The sequence below is a fragment of the Salmo salar genome, chromosome ssa10 (assembly GCF_905237065.1).
Source record: "Salmo salar chromosome ssa10, Ssal_v3.1, whole genome shotgun sequence".
Classification (NCBI taxonomy): Eukaryota; Metazoa; Chordata; class Actinopteri; order Salmoniformes; family Salmonidae; genus Salmo; species Salmo salar.
In genome coordinates, this window is record NC_059451.1 from 29,323,749 (window position 1) to 29,336,859 (window position 13,111).

Here is a 13,111-nt window from a genome sequence, read left to right on the forward strand (position 1 = left end):
GTACGGGCCTTAACATAGCCAACATGTGCACAATGCTGTTGGAATTGGAAGTTAATTGCATAGTGGCCTTGAAAAGGCCACATTGAGAGAAGTCAAAACAAAGTTCTTACATACTGTATTTTTAGCTGATGAAGACAAAAAGACCCCAAAAACGTAAGATTCTCAATGTAAAATGTTGCAAAGGACAAAAATGCAAATCACATTCATTTCAGTGTGCCATGCAAATGTTATTTTCATCTTATCACTAATCAGTTTCTTAGCACTCGGCAAAGATAAATGATTACAAATTTCCTGTTACATCAGGAAACAACGGTTATTATTATTATCCATACAAATTGTCACACGTGCGTAGCCTATTCTTCCTCATACATCCATCCTTAGCCTACTCATCAACAACAGGATTCCCTTTGCATCCAATTTTAAAGTCAACAATTGGAGACCTTCAACAACACACTAAAAAGTATATGGACACCTGCTCATCTCATTCTAAAATTAAGGGCATCTATAATTTGCTGCTATAACAGCCTCAACTCTTCTGGGAAGGCTAGATCAAATCAAAGTTTATTTGTCACGTGCGCGGTGTAGACCTTACAGTGAAATGCTTACTTACATCCTCTAACCAATAGTGCAAAAAAGGTGTGAAAAATAGATGAGTAAAGAAATAAAACAACAGTAAAAAGACAGGCTATATACAGTAGCGAGGCTATAAACGTAGCAAGGCTATACACACACACCGGTTAGTCATGCTTATTGAGGTAGTATGTACATGTAGTTATGGTTAAAGAGACTATGCATATATGATGAACAGAGAGTAGCAGTAGGGTAAAAGAGGGGTTGGCGGGATGGTGGGTGGCGGGACACAATGCAGATAGCCCGGTTAGCCAATGTGTGGGAGCACTGGTTGGTCGGCCCAATTGAGGTAGTATGTACATGAATGTATAGTTAAAGTGACTATGCATATATGATAAACCGAGAGTAGCAGCAGTGTAAAAAGAGGGGTGGGGGGCACAATGCAAATAGTCCGGGTAGCCATTAGATGACCTGTTCAGGAGTCTTATGGCTTGGGGGTAAAAACTGTTGAGAAGCCTTTTTGTCCTAGACTTGGCACTCCGGTACCGCTTGCCATGCGGTAGTAGAGAGAACAGTCTATGACTGGGGTGGCTGGGGTCTTTGACAATTTTTAGGGCCTTCCTCTGACACCGCCTGGTGTAGAGGTCCTGGATGGCAGGCAGCATAGCCCTAGTGATGTACTGGGCCGTATGCACTACCCTCTGTAGTGCCTTGCGGTCAGAGGCCGAGCAATTGCCGTACCAGGCAGTGATGCAACCAGTCAGGATGCTCTCGATGTTGCAGCTGTAGAACCTTTTGAGGATCTCAGGACCCATGCCAAATCTTTGTAGTTTCCTGAGGGGGAATAGGCTTTGTCGTGCCCTCTTCATGTCTGATGTTGGAACATTGCTGCAGGGACTTGCTTCCATTCAGCCACAAGAGTATTAGTGAGGTCGGGCAATGATGTTGGGCGACTAGGCCTGGCTCACAGTCGGCGTTCCAATTCATCCCAAAGGTGTTCGATGGGGTCAAGGTCAGGGTTCTGTGCAGGCCAGTCAAGTTCTTCCACACCGATCTCAACAAACCATTTCTGTATGGACCTCGCTTTGTGCACAAAGTTGGAAGCACAGAATCATCTAGAATGTCATTGTATGCTGTCGCGTTAAGATATCTCTTCACTGGAACTAAGGGGTCTAGCCCGAACCATGAAAAACAGCCCCAGACCATTATTCCTCCTCCACCAAACTTTACAGTTGGCACTATGCATTGGGGCTGGTAACGTGCTGACGTTCTTCTGCTGACGTTGCTTCCAGAGGCAGTTTGGAACTCGGTAGTGAGTGTTGCAGCAGAGGACAGGCGATTTCTACACGCTAAGCACTTCAGCACGTGGCGGTTCTGTTAGCTTGTGTAGCCTACCACTTCGCAGCTGAGCCGTTGTTGCTCCTAGACATTTCCACTTCACAATAACAGCACTTACAGTTGACCGGGGCAGCTCTAGCAGGGCAGAAATTTGACGAACTGACTTGTTGGAAAGGTGGCATCCTATGACGGTGCCACGCTGAAATTCACTGATGTCTTCAGTGTGGGCCATTCTACTGCCAATGTTTGTCTATGGAGATTGCATGGCTGTGTGCTTGATTTTATACACCTGTCAGCAATGGGAGTGGCTGAAATAGCAGAATCCACTCATTTGAAGCGGTGTCCACATACTTAGTGTACTAGCATAAAAATCCCAATGTCAGGAGCACATTTATGATCCATTTAGTAAGAGACATCGCTCCCACATCAGCATACAAATCGCAAGTGTAGACCTGTGTTTTTTTATTCAATATTCTCCATTCAACGTTATCACGCTATTAAGCTGATCACAAGACAGTGTTCTGCAAAGGATCCCTGCCTCTTCAATGCATAGAGGTCTGAGGTATGAAACCTTGATCGTGCCTGAGTGAGGTATGCAAGAGTGACCTTACAACCCTCTCTCTCCATCCTGCCTACTATCCATTCATTACAGCGCTCATAGCCATAGCCCATAGAGCTTTTCCTTTCCCCAGTAACTAGGCTACACTACAATGACAATTGTCACATCTATGCTCACAGAGCTGAGGAACAAAGACAAAGCCATCCAATAAAAAGAGAAAATCCTACCCAGAAATTAAGGCTGATTACACAGCATTTAGCCAAAAAAAGCAGACCAATAAACATTTTTATCTGAATCTTCCTACAGGCTACTTACCACAGTAGTAAGTCTGTTTTCACAACAAATATGTTTTGAAAGGGCACAGTCTACCAGTTTCACAACCTGCAAGACAAACAGAGGGTCAAAAATAAGCAATTGACAAACATACTGCAGCACTACAAAATGTCAAAGCCTCTTTTGTATGTTAAATAGTTATGAGATAATGTTGGATATCTAGGCTATTTGGGAACGGAAAACATGCTGCGTGGTCTGTCTGCCATACACTTGCCAAACTATCTTCAATATCTTTAGAGCAGGGTTCCCCAACTGGCAGAACTGATTTTATTTGGCCCCCCAAGTTCAGATTTTTATTTCTGGACATTAGACTAAAAACACCAGCAAATCTGCTCCAAGTCACTTTAATTTGGGAAATCTGTTCCAAAGTATTCCTATGCATAATAGAGATATACGCACTCAGTTGCCAGTGTATCAGGTACCACCTTGTTCACGAAAAATGGTTTGCTCCTACAGACAGTCACGTGGCCGTGGCTTGCTATATAAAAAGGCAGACAGGCATCCAGTTACTGTTCGATTGAACGTTAGAATGGGCAAAGCGAGTGACCTAAGTGACTGAGCGTGGTATGATCATCGGTGCTAGGCGTCGGTCACACCATTTCCAGTATCTTAGAAACAGCCAGCCTCCTGGGCTTTTCACGCACGACAGTGTCTAGGGTTTACAGAGAATAGTGAGACAAACAAAAAACATCCAGTCAGCGGCAGTCCTGTGGGCAAAAACAGCATGGTCGAAGGAGAATGGCAAGAATCATGCAAGCTAACAGGCAGGCCAAAAACAGTAAAATAATGGAGCCGTAAAACAGAGGTGTGCAGAACGGCATCTCGGAACGCACAACTCGTTGGTTGGGCTACTGCAGCAGACGACCACACCGGGTTTCACTCCCATCAGCTAACAACAAGAAGCGGCCCCTAATCCGACAAATCCCGGTTCATGTTGCGTCATGCTGATGGCAGAGTCAGGATTTGGCGTAAACAGCATGAGTCCATGGCCCATCCTGCCTGGTGTAATGGTATGGGGAATGTTTTCCTGGCACACGTTTGATCAATTGTAATCAATGGACCTATGTTTGAACACCACACCTTGTAGAATCCATGCCCCAAAGAACTCAGGCTGTTCTGGAGGAAAGGGGGGGGTCCAACCAGGTATAAGATGGGTGTACCTAATAAACTGGCCTCTGAGTGTGTAATCACATACAAATATAAGCAAGGTTTGAAATGATTATGTTTCAGTCAAGTGTATCTGTTTGGCCTTCTTGCAGTCAAATTCACGGTCCACAAATTATTTGTAATTATGTTCCGGCCCGCTGACCATCCGCTCAAGAAAAAAATTGGCTGAATCTAGTTGATGACCCCTGCTTTAGAGTATATTTAGGCCTGTTAAGCCCAGGCAGATCACTCAAAAGTGACTTTGAAATTGGACGTCAGGAAATGCATTTAAAACAGGCCACCAGGGGCAACAGTGAGCGCTATTACCATCAAGTAATCCCATGACTCTGGATCAGAAGTTTCGATCCCAGCGGTGGACACTAGTTTTTTTGTTTTAACCCCATCCCAAACCTTATCCCTTACCTTAACAATTCGGAATGGGTGCCTAAAGCTAATATCCAAAACCTTAACTTTCCGAATTTGACATTTGGAGCAACTTCGAAATTTGACTTTGGAGAAGCGTGGATAAAAGTCTAACTCTGCAGTGAGACTGTGAGAGCTTGTTGGTTTAGCCAGCAGCATGCTTGATGCATTCATTCAAGGCACAATTTTGGTTACTTACAATGTCAACAGAACATTTGTATTTATTGGAAAGGAGCATCAAGCTCATTACCGTGCACTTCCACCACCCTGTAAAATTCATCATAACTTTATCCGTAGCATAATAAACTGCATGCTTTCCCGAGTCGTAGTGGGAGCACCATACAACATATCACGTGACTCCAAGTTTACTTTGATATGATGGTGATTATATCAATATTTGCGCATAAAAGCGTTTCCACTCGGATAATACATTTTACAGAAACAAAAAGATCCCACCTTGTCTAACGTATTTTGTTTTGTCGACATATGGAAAGTTTACAGACAAATTTGCTGTTTCCATCAGGCCTGTCGTGACATTTTTTATCCAACGTACTTTACTCGCATAAAAAGGTTGGCTGGAAACCTGGTTACACTTGGCAATGTTTTTAATCAAAACTTTATGAAGAGCATCCCAAAAACATTTTAGGGTCCCACGGTAAAAAGCTAACGCTTCCTAATTTAGCTCAGATTAAATCCACCGCTCACCGAGTGAACTCAAAAAATACATATCGCTGTCTTGCATAAGAGACAATAGCAGCAGGAACAAGGCCTAAAATTATGGCGCGTAAGTATTTCACCAACCACGTTGGCAGATGGTCAGGGCTCCACATTGCATGCATTTCACAACATTCAAGTAAAAAAAAAAAAAAAGGCTACTTATATCAAAGTACATCTGACTTCAGGCCGACATGTAAAATGCACGTTATTCAATCATTGCACCCACACTGCATAGCCAGGCGCTAAAATAGAACTTGGTTATATTTGTGACGCTTGATGCGCTGCAAGTCCCGCCTCACCCATCTCCTCATTGGTTTTAGGAGCATATACACACGTGGGTGATTGAAAGATGAACTGAGGTCCACAATTCAGTCGGCGGTGATAATGCACCTAAAGTTGGTTGCCAACCTCCACATAAAGTCCAAAGAAGAAAAAGAAGCCTGAAGGAGGAGAGATTTCGTTTCTAGTACTCGGTTTACCCTTTTATCTGTGGATTAATTGTCGGAGTAGAAGACCTTGTGCATTTCAGGTAAAATAACAACCCAATGTTTATATCCCAGGACAAATTAGCTAGCAACAACAAGCTAGCTAGCTAAATTGCCATAAATGTTTAATGATTTTCAAACTGTCCCCAAATTAATATCGTTGGTTCAGAGTTTGTTTTTATATTTCAACCTGCGCGTCCTGATCGCGTCTGGGGTCAGCATGTAAAGCTTTTTGTTGACTGCTACATAAAGCCTTCTGCCGTTCAAAGGCAATGTTAAAGAAAGCACTTCAACCACTGCACCAGACTGATATTGGACATTTGCAAAAATGTCAAAAAAACTGTTTTGCTTTGTCATTATAGGGTATTGTGTGTAGATTGATGAGGGGGGAAAATGTAATCCATTTTAGAGTAAGGCTGTAAAGTAAATGTTTTTTGCAAAAAGTCAATTCACATGAGTGGCGCAGCGGTCTAAGGCGCTGCATCTCAGACCCTGGTTTGATCCTGGGCTGTGTCACAATACTTCCTGAATGCACTGTAAGAAGCTTCAGTAATTAGCTCAAATTGTTTGTCGTTTTGGAACTAAATTATTCATTAAATAGATTCAATTATTTACCTGTAAGGAATGTCATTTCACCCAATTTTATGGCCATAGATTAAATTAACCCTGATATGTATCAAATTACATTCTAAAACAGTTTAGATGTAATTAGTCAAATTATTTAGTATGCTTTGAGTCTCAGTTCTTCTGTTATTTAATATGGTGTTATTTTTTTATGAAATTGCATATATAATAGAAGATATTCAAGTTGTTATTTTAGTTCTATCAATTATCAACATATCGTTCAATGTTTAAAAAATAAAGCTCAGTGGTTATTCTGTGACTTGAGCTAATACGTTTTCTTTTTTGCCCTGGTATCGTTTCGGTTTAGTGTATCGTCTTGGTATCGAGTATCTTTGCGGTATCAAGTATTGTGATACTAAACCTGGTATTGAAGTCCAAATTCTGATATCGTGACAACACTAGATCATTGTGTGGGTGCAACAAGTCTACCTTTTGCTTGTAACCACGCAAGGTAAGGATAGTTTGTCACCAATAGTCTATAGCCTCCTTAATTCCTTACTCACAATACAACAGCTTTGATAGTACAAGCAGGCATTTATGAAAATCAACCTTAAAGATTTAGCTCAGATATCAGCTTGGTTATAGAGGGAGGTTAATGTGCTTACCATGTGCCCGAACGTCATTCAGATATGACAGTATCCCTCTTTAGTCTGAGGACAGAAGAAAAAGAGATTCTGATTCAAATAAATTAATAAGCGTTAAACTAAATTGCCATCTCACTCAACCTTTAGTGTAAGGCTAACCCACAAACAGAAGTCAACCAATTATAATCTTCAAGTGTGCTTCTCCATACTACTTCAGCAAGCAACAGTATACGTTTCACTAAATTAGAGCCTTTAGATTTGTCTAACTAATAAGCTGAAGCAGGATGGTCCTTGATGCCAAAAAGCAGTAAATAGCCTAGCCTAAGTAACACAGTTTTCAGATGGAAAGGTGCTAAGAGAGGGAATCCTCTTGCTATTTGATGAGAGTCAATACAGTATACCCCAGGGATTAGTATTTAATTAAAGCTTTAAGAGCTGTTGTAAGCGATGGCCTACATGACCTATGAGTAAGGGAACTCCTCCTCTCCCTTTCCTTCCCCCACTGTTATCGCAGCACAGATCACATTCCATAGCAGAGTTTCTCAGATGGGCAAAGGTAGGCTAGCATTTCACTGGACGTATACAGATCCTGGAAATGTTTAGCAAGCTAGTCAGACTACTTGGCTCAGCACAGGAAGAGCGAGATCCTACAGACCCAGCATGTCATTAAATAGCAGTTTAACGTGTTTGGTAGCTTGATATATTTTCATTGCAGCATACATTCTGCTGTGTTTGTTTAGTTATTGTGTTTGACTTATAGCCTACTTCCCTGATTCTGGAATCTAGACTTTGGCTCATCATTCACACGGTTTGTAGTTCATTGTACACTATACAACCACCAGGCTATTTCATGCGAGTCAGAAATTTAAATTAGATAATCCTAATAATGGACATGAAGGTTTCACTGTTTAACTTGTGCAACACATTTTTTGATACCCATGGGAAGACAATCTAAAGTCACCTTCAATGGTCAATTACCACCCTCTACTTCACTTCCAAGTCCCTACTCCTTTTCAGTCTTCCTCGTGACCAAGGGTGAGACAGATCTGTTACCACAGACCCAGCCCCATTGAAAGCTGCAGTGAACAGTTTAATTAGGCCATCTCTGACCCGTAAAATGGTCTATGCTAAATCATTGATAACTTCAGTTCAATTTAATAGATAGCATAGCACAGAATAGAGTCATTGTGCTCACGTTTAGGCCTAAATAGAACACCTCTCCTCTTGGTTGAAAATAAAGGATATGAGGATCATAGCCAATCAACTTTTTGATTTTTTAAAAACGTATTTAACTAGGCAAGTCAGTTAAGAACAAATTCTTATTTACAATGACATACCCTGGCCAAACCCTAACCCAGACGACATTGGGCCAATTGTGCGCCGGCCTATGGGACTCCCAATCACGGCCGGTTGTGACACAGCCCAGGATCGAACCAGGCTCGAGATGCAGCGCCTTAGACCGCTGCGCCACTCATGTGAATATACTGTAGGTCTACTCCTTATTTATTAGTCCTAAACTCAGTCAGTGAAATAAGAGACTACCATTTGATTGGTATGGCATACAGTCCTTGACTGGTTCATATACTGTATTTATTTATCTTGCTCCTTTGCACCCCAGTATCTCTACTTGCACATTCATCTTCTGCACATCTACCATTCCAGTGTTTAATTGCTATATTGTAATTACTTTGCCTTATCTTACCTCATTTGCACTCACTGTATATAGACTTTTTGTTTTCTTTTGTTCTACTGTATTATTGACTGTATGTTTTGTTTATTCCATGTGTAACTCTGTGTTGTTGTATGTGTCGAATTGCTATGCTTTATCTTGACCAGGTCGCAGTTGCAAATGAGAACTTGTTCTCAACTAGCCTACCTGGTTAAATAAAGGTGAAATAAAAAATAAAAATGATTCACGTGATGTCTAATATTAGGTCAGACTTCTCAGGAAGTTGTGCACACCATCTAAAAGACCAGCCCATGTAAACACAGCCTTTGTCACCAAGCAGGTCATTCTTAGCTTACTGCTACTAGCAAAGAGTAAGGGATCTATTCAATCTGTATCGCTGAAGCGTTACAAATTGGGCGATAGAAATGTTAAAGTAATTTCCAGTTGAGCCGGCATCTGCAGCGTTTACCATGAATGCCGTCTCCGCTAATGCAGGAACATTGCCTTTAAATTTAAATCACGCTGTAACGCTGAATTTCTGTGATGCATATTGATTAGAGCCCTAAACCTGCCTTTATCCTAATTCACTGCAAAAAAACCTGTTTTGCACATTGGCCTACATTTAATGTGCTCCAAAGAAAAGCTGCCTCCTCCATTGATCGCTCTGCTTGACCAATACAATCATTCTTCCCAGCGTGTTTCACTATTAGGTCTGCATGATTAATCCAATTCTGATCGAAATTGTGATATTGACATGTGCAATATCTATATTGCAAGAGGCTGCGATTTTCCCCTTTCTTAGAAACTGCGTTAATACGACAATAACTACTACGGTACCTCTTACAATGAGATGCGCTAGACTCCCCGTTCATTCACTCTTTACATGCACAGAGGATGCTAACCAATCATAAGTGGGTTCTCACTCTGCATGGCCCACACATGCTGGCCAATCACAAGCATCCCCGCTTGGAGTGTACAGTTAGATACTGGTGAGGAGAGAAAGGGCTTTACCAAATACAGTACAGTATGAGGTTTAGAAACAATGTGGCTTTACCTCTGTGTGTGTCAGCAACATGAGTCCTGCTAGTGCTAACGAGAACGTCGATTTGGTGGTATGGCAGTATTTCAGCTACAGGCAAACCAATGTCAACCAAATGCAACTGTTGTTACAAAGTGCTTCAGCATTGTGGCGACAACAAGAGGAAACACGACAAATATATTCAATAATTTGAAGAAGAACCATCCTCTAATTTATGACGATAGGATGGTAAAAATAAAGCGACCGACAGCAGCAAAGCCCCTCAGCCACAACCACCCACCTACGTTAAACAGGAAATGATTGCCGGTGTTCACGTGTCACGACCTACTAAAAACATCCCATGGACACAGAAATCACAGAGGCCATCGCCTATCACACAGTCAGCAAAGATCGCTTCAAGCACAGGGAAGGTACGCCTTGGGACTTAGAGGCACTACTCTAAAGTGGGAGGGTGCTCTGGGTTCAGGGGCATTCAGCATGTTAAACTTGACCTCTGGGGTCACAACACACACCATGTGATAAGTGTCAACAGGGAGAGAAGAGGAGAGGGGCTGCTGCTGCTGTTCGTCTCCCTGGGCTTCCCCAGAGGAAAAACAAATTACAGAGCAACGGAAAGGTCCAACACACAGCCTGGCACTGATTTGTATTAGCTTATGAAGAAGAGTTAACTTCACATCTCTCTAGCTATGCATTATACCTTTTTTATTTATCCTAACCCTCAACAGACCTTCATCATTCCTTCCAAGCTGAACCCCCTTCAGATTAGTGTAGAGGTCAGCATTATTACTATTGGGCCTAGGCTAAGTCTTGCTCCGTCAGTCATGTCACTTGATTTCCCTTTAGCTCAATACATTATTTAGGCTAAATAAGGCTCATTGTGAAGGTTTTAAACAAAGGTTGCGTTCACATGCTCCTTGCAAGAAGAAAATTCCCTAACTGGGAAACGTGGGGTACAACGATGCTATCCAGGTTTCCCACTAGTATTCCCAAATTGGAAGCGCACATGGAGTTTGGCTTATCTGGGAGTTTCATCAGTAGTCCAAAGTTTCCAATTATAAAGCATGTGAACACGCAATAAGAACTAGCCTGAACTAAGATCATATTTCTGACTATTTCTGATTGTAAAATTCTCTGGCTATGTGTGCCATTTAAATTAAATATGGGTTGGTATGAGAACTATTGATAGATGATTTTGTATTTATGTCTTGTTCTGTCATGGTCCTGGCAATCTATGAAACAAAGAACTGCTGCTGAAGAACTGAAATCCACTCATCCCACATGTTCCTTCCGTCTACTGTCAAGCACCTGTTACATAACTGAGCTAGTCCACCACTAGCTACATAAGAGGGTGAGACTTTAAGCTATGTAAATATGATCAACTTAATGTCTATATGAAATGTGAATATAGGCATCTTGTGTGTAAAGCAGATCATTAACTAGGCTAGTGTTGTGTTAGGCCTTTGTTCTATTGTTCTAATAGATCATTTCACTGATTGAATATCCCCATAATATAATAAAGCATAGTGGTCAGACAATACTGGGTCAATACCATCTTAAAACAGGAGCTAAGTTTACCTGCTACATTTCAATTCAATATAAATTCTTAGGTCAAGCAATACAACTGGAATATACACTGAGTTAACAAAATATTAGGAACATCTGCTCTTTCCATGACAGACTGACCAGGTGTATCTTGGTTAAAGCTATGATCTCTTTTTGATGTCACTTATTAAATCCACTTCTGTCAGTGTAGATGAAGGGGAGGAGTCAGGTTAATGATGGATTTTTAAGCCTTGAGACAGACGGACTGTGTATGAGGGTGAATGGGCAAGACAGCATATTTAAGAGCCTTTCAACAGGGTATGGTAGTGTGTGACAGGCGGACCGGTTTGTGTCAAGAATGGCAATGCTGCTGGGTTTTTCACGCGCAACAGTTTCCACAGGTACGCTGGCCCATGTCGACTCCAATGCTTCCCACAGTTGTGTCAAGTTGGCTGGATGTCCTTTGGGTGGTGGACCATTCTTGATACAACTGTGGGAAGCAGTGGAGTCAACTAGTGCCAGCATCCCTGGACATCAACTAGGCTACTGCTGTGTCATTAAGTTGAGCTATGGTGCTTTTCGACTATAACACCATTTACACTAGTAGTGTATACACCCTTATGTTATACTAGTGAAATTGTGTTGCCATAGCTAGGGCTGACACTGAGGACTTCTAAAAAGCAGGCTCTACAGCCTCTGCATAATCAAAACATTTGCTTTGTGAAAAGGTGTTCAAGTTCAGTGAGCCATTGTTATGTAAATGCCAGCTGAAAAGTACCAGTGGTCTGGCTTTGGCCCCAAGTGAGGGCAGGTCCGCCAGAGCCATGGCCTAGTGCGACAAGGTGCAGATGGAAACAGAAAAGTCTGAGCCTTTTGGGTAACACACGGGGTAAATGCGCCACTAGAGTAGCACTCTCTGACTCGGAGTTCCCTTCCCCCACACTCATGTGTTACATTGCTGAATTGTCAATAAGCTCTGATTTTGTTTCTTTATTATATATAAGTTAACATATGGCTACATAAATGTTTCCACATATCCAAATCCATTTTGTATAGCTAGCCCCAGTTAATGCTGTAACATGCTTATGTGTCCATGAGTCACAATAAAGCTTACATTACAGCTAGATTTGTGGCTACAAATCTGTTTTCAACCCCTCAGATAAAACTTTTCTAATGGTTTAGCTAAAATGCTTGGCGGTGATGATAATCATCATACATTTAAAGTGGCTAACAAACAACCTTACACCCCCTGTGAAGTTGTAGACAGGCGTAGGAAGCAAGCTTCTAGTCACCACACGCGCACATATTTACATACACACACATTCAGACACATGCGCGCGCGGACACACGCTGACGCTGCCCATCCCCCACCTTTGTGAAATCACCAAAATAAATGTCCGTGACACTGAAACAATTGATCATAACCACCTACAAACAATAGTGTAGAATGAATGCGTCTCGTAGTATATTGTATATGACCTACAATCACGAGAAAAGCCAAGAAAACACTTACTTAAATGCCCAGATTACACAAGGGGTGCCTTCTCTGCTGTGCTCCTTATATGGAATCTCCTCCTCCACCGCTATTTTCTAAAATATAGTCACAATAAAGCGTTATAAGTCTACTCCGAGATGGCAGCTTGGTAGTTAAAATCCCAAATGAGCCATGTGTTTTGATTACATAAGTGTAGCATTTGATAAATCCTTTAAAAAAATTACATTGAAGAGCAATTGGGGTACATTGTAAGGTTGCTTGCTAGTGGAGAAAGAGCCAAACGGTTCACAACCAGCCAACGGCTTCAGACACTGAAACACTGAGGAGGTGACTCTCCAGGCAAAAATGAGGCAGCCAATTCTCTGCAGTTAGGTAGAAACTGGAGGACACAAAAACATTAAAATAAGTGTCGCAGTATAAAGCAGTGTTTTATGTACCTATATACCTAATGTTGTTGGAATAGTCTTTATAGAAAATACACATTAGAGCACTAAACACATTTTTGTCACAGATGCAGAACTCTCTATAAAAGAATGCTAATATCTACAACATAATTCCCACCAATATGAATGTGTCAAAAGTCATGT

General features: G+C 41.7%; 1 protein-coding gene across 6 annotated transcripts in view; it reads right to left on the reverse strand.

Annotated features, from left to right (window-relative positions):
* The window catches only part of tbl1xr1a (TBL1X/Y related 1a), a 27,570-nt gene extending 14,724 nt beyond the window's left edge, over nt 1-12,846 (reverse strand). For 2 of the 6 annotated variants that reach the window (XM_014216748.2, XM_014216741.2), the window contains exons 1-4: nt 12,749-12,846; nt 12,543-12,619; nt 6,801-6,845; nt 2,783-2,848 (exon numbers count right to left, since the gene is read on the reverse strand). The gene's annotated coding sequence lies outside the window, so the exon portion shown is untranslated. Of the gene's footprint in view, nt 1-2,782; nt 2,849-6,800; nt 6,846-12,542 lie in introns of all 6 variants that reach the window. The other 4 variants (XM_014216743.2, XM_014216745.2, XM_014216740.2 and 1 more) reach the window with 4 other exon arrangements.
* Nucleotides 12,847-13,111: the final 265 nt, after the last annotated feature.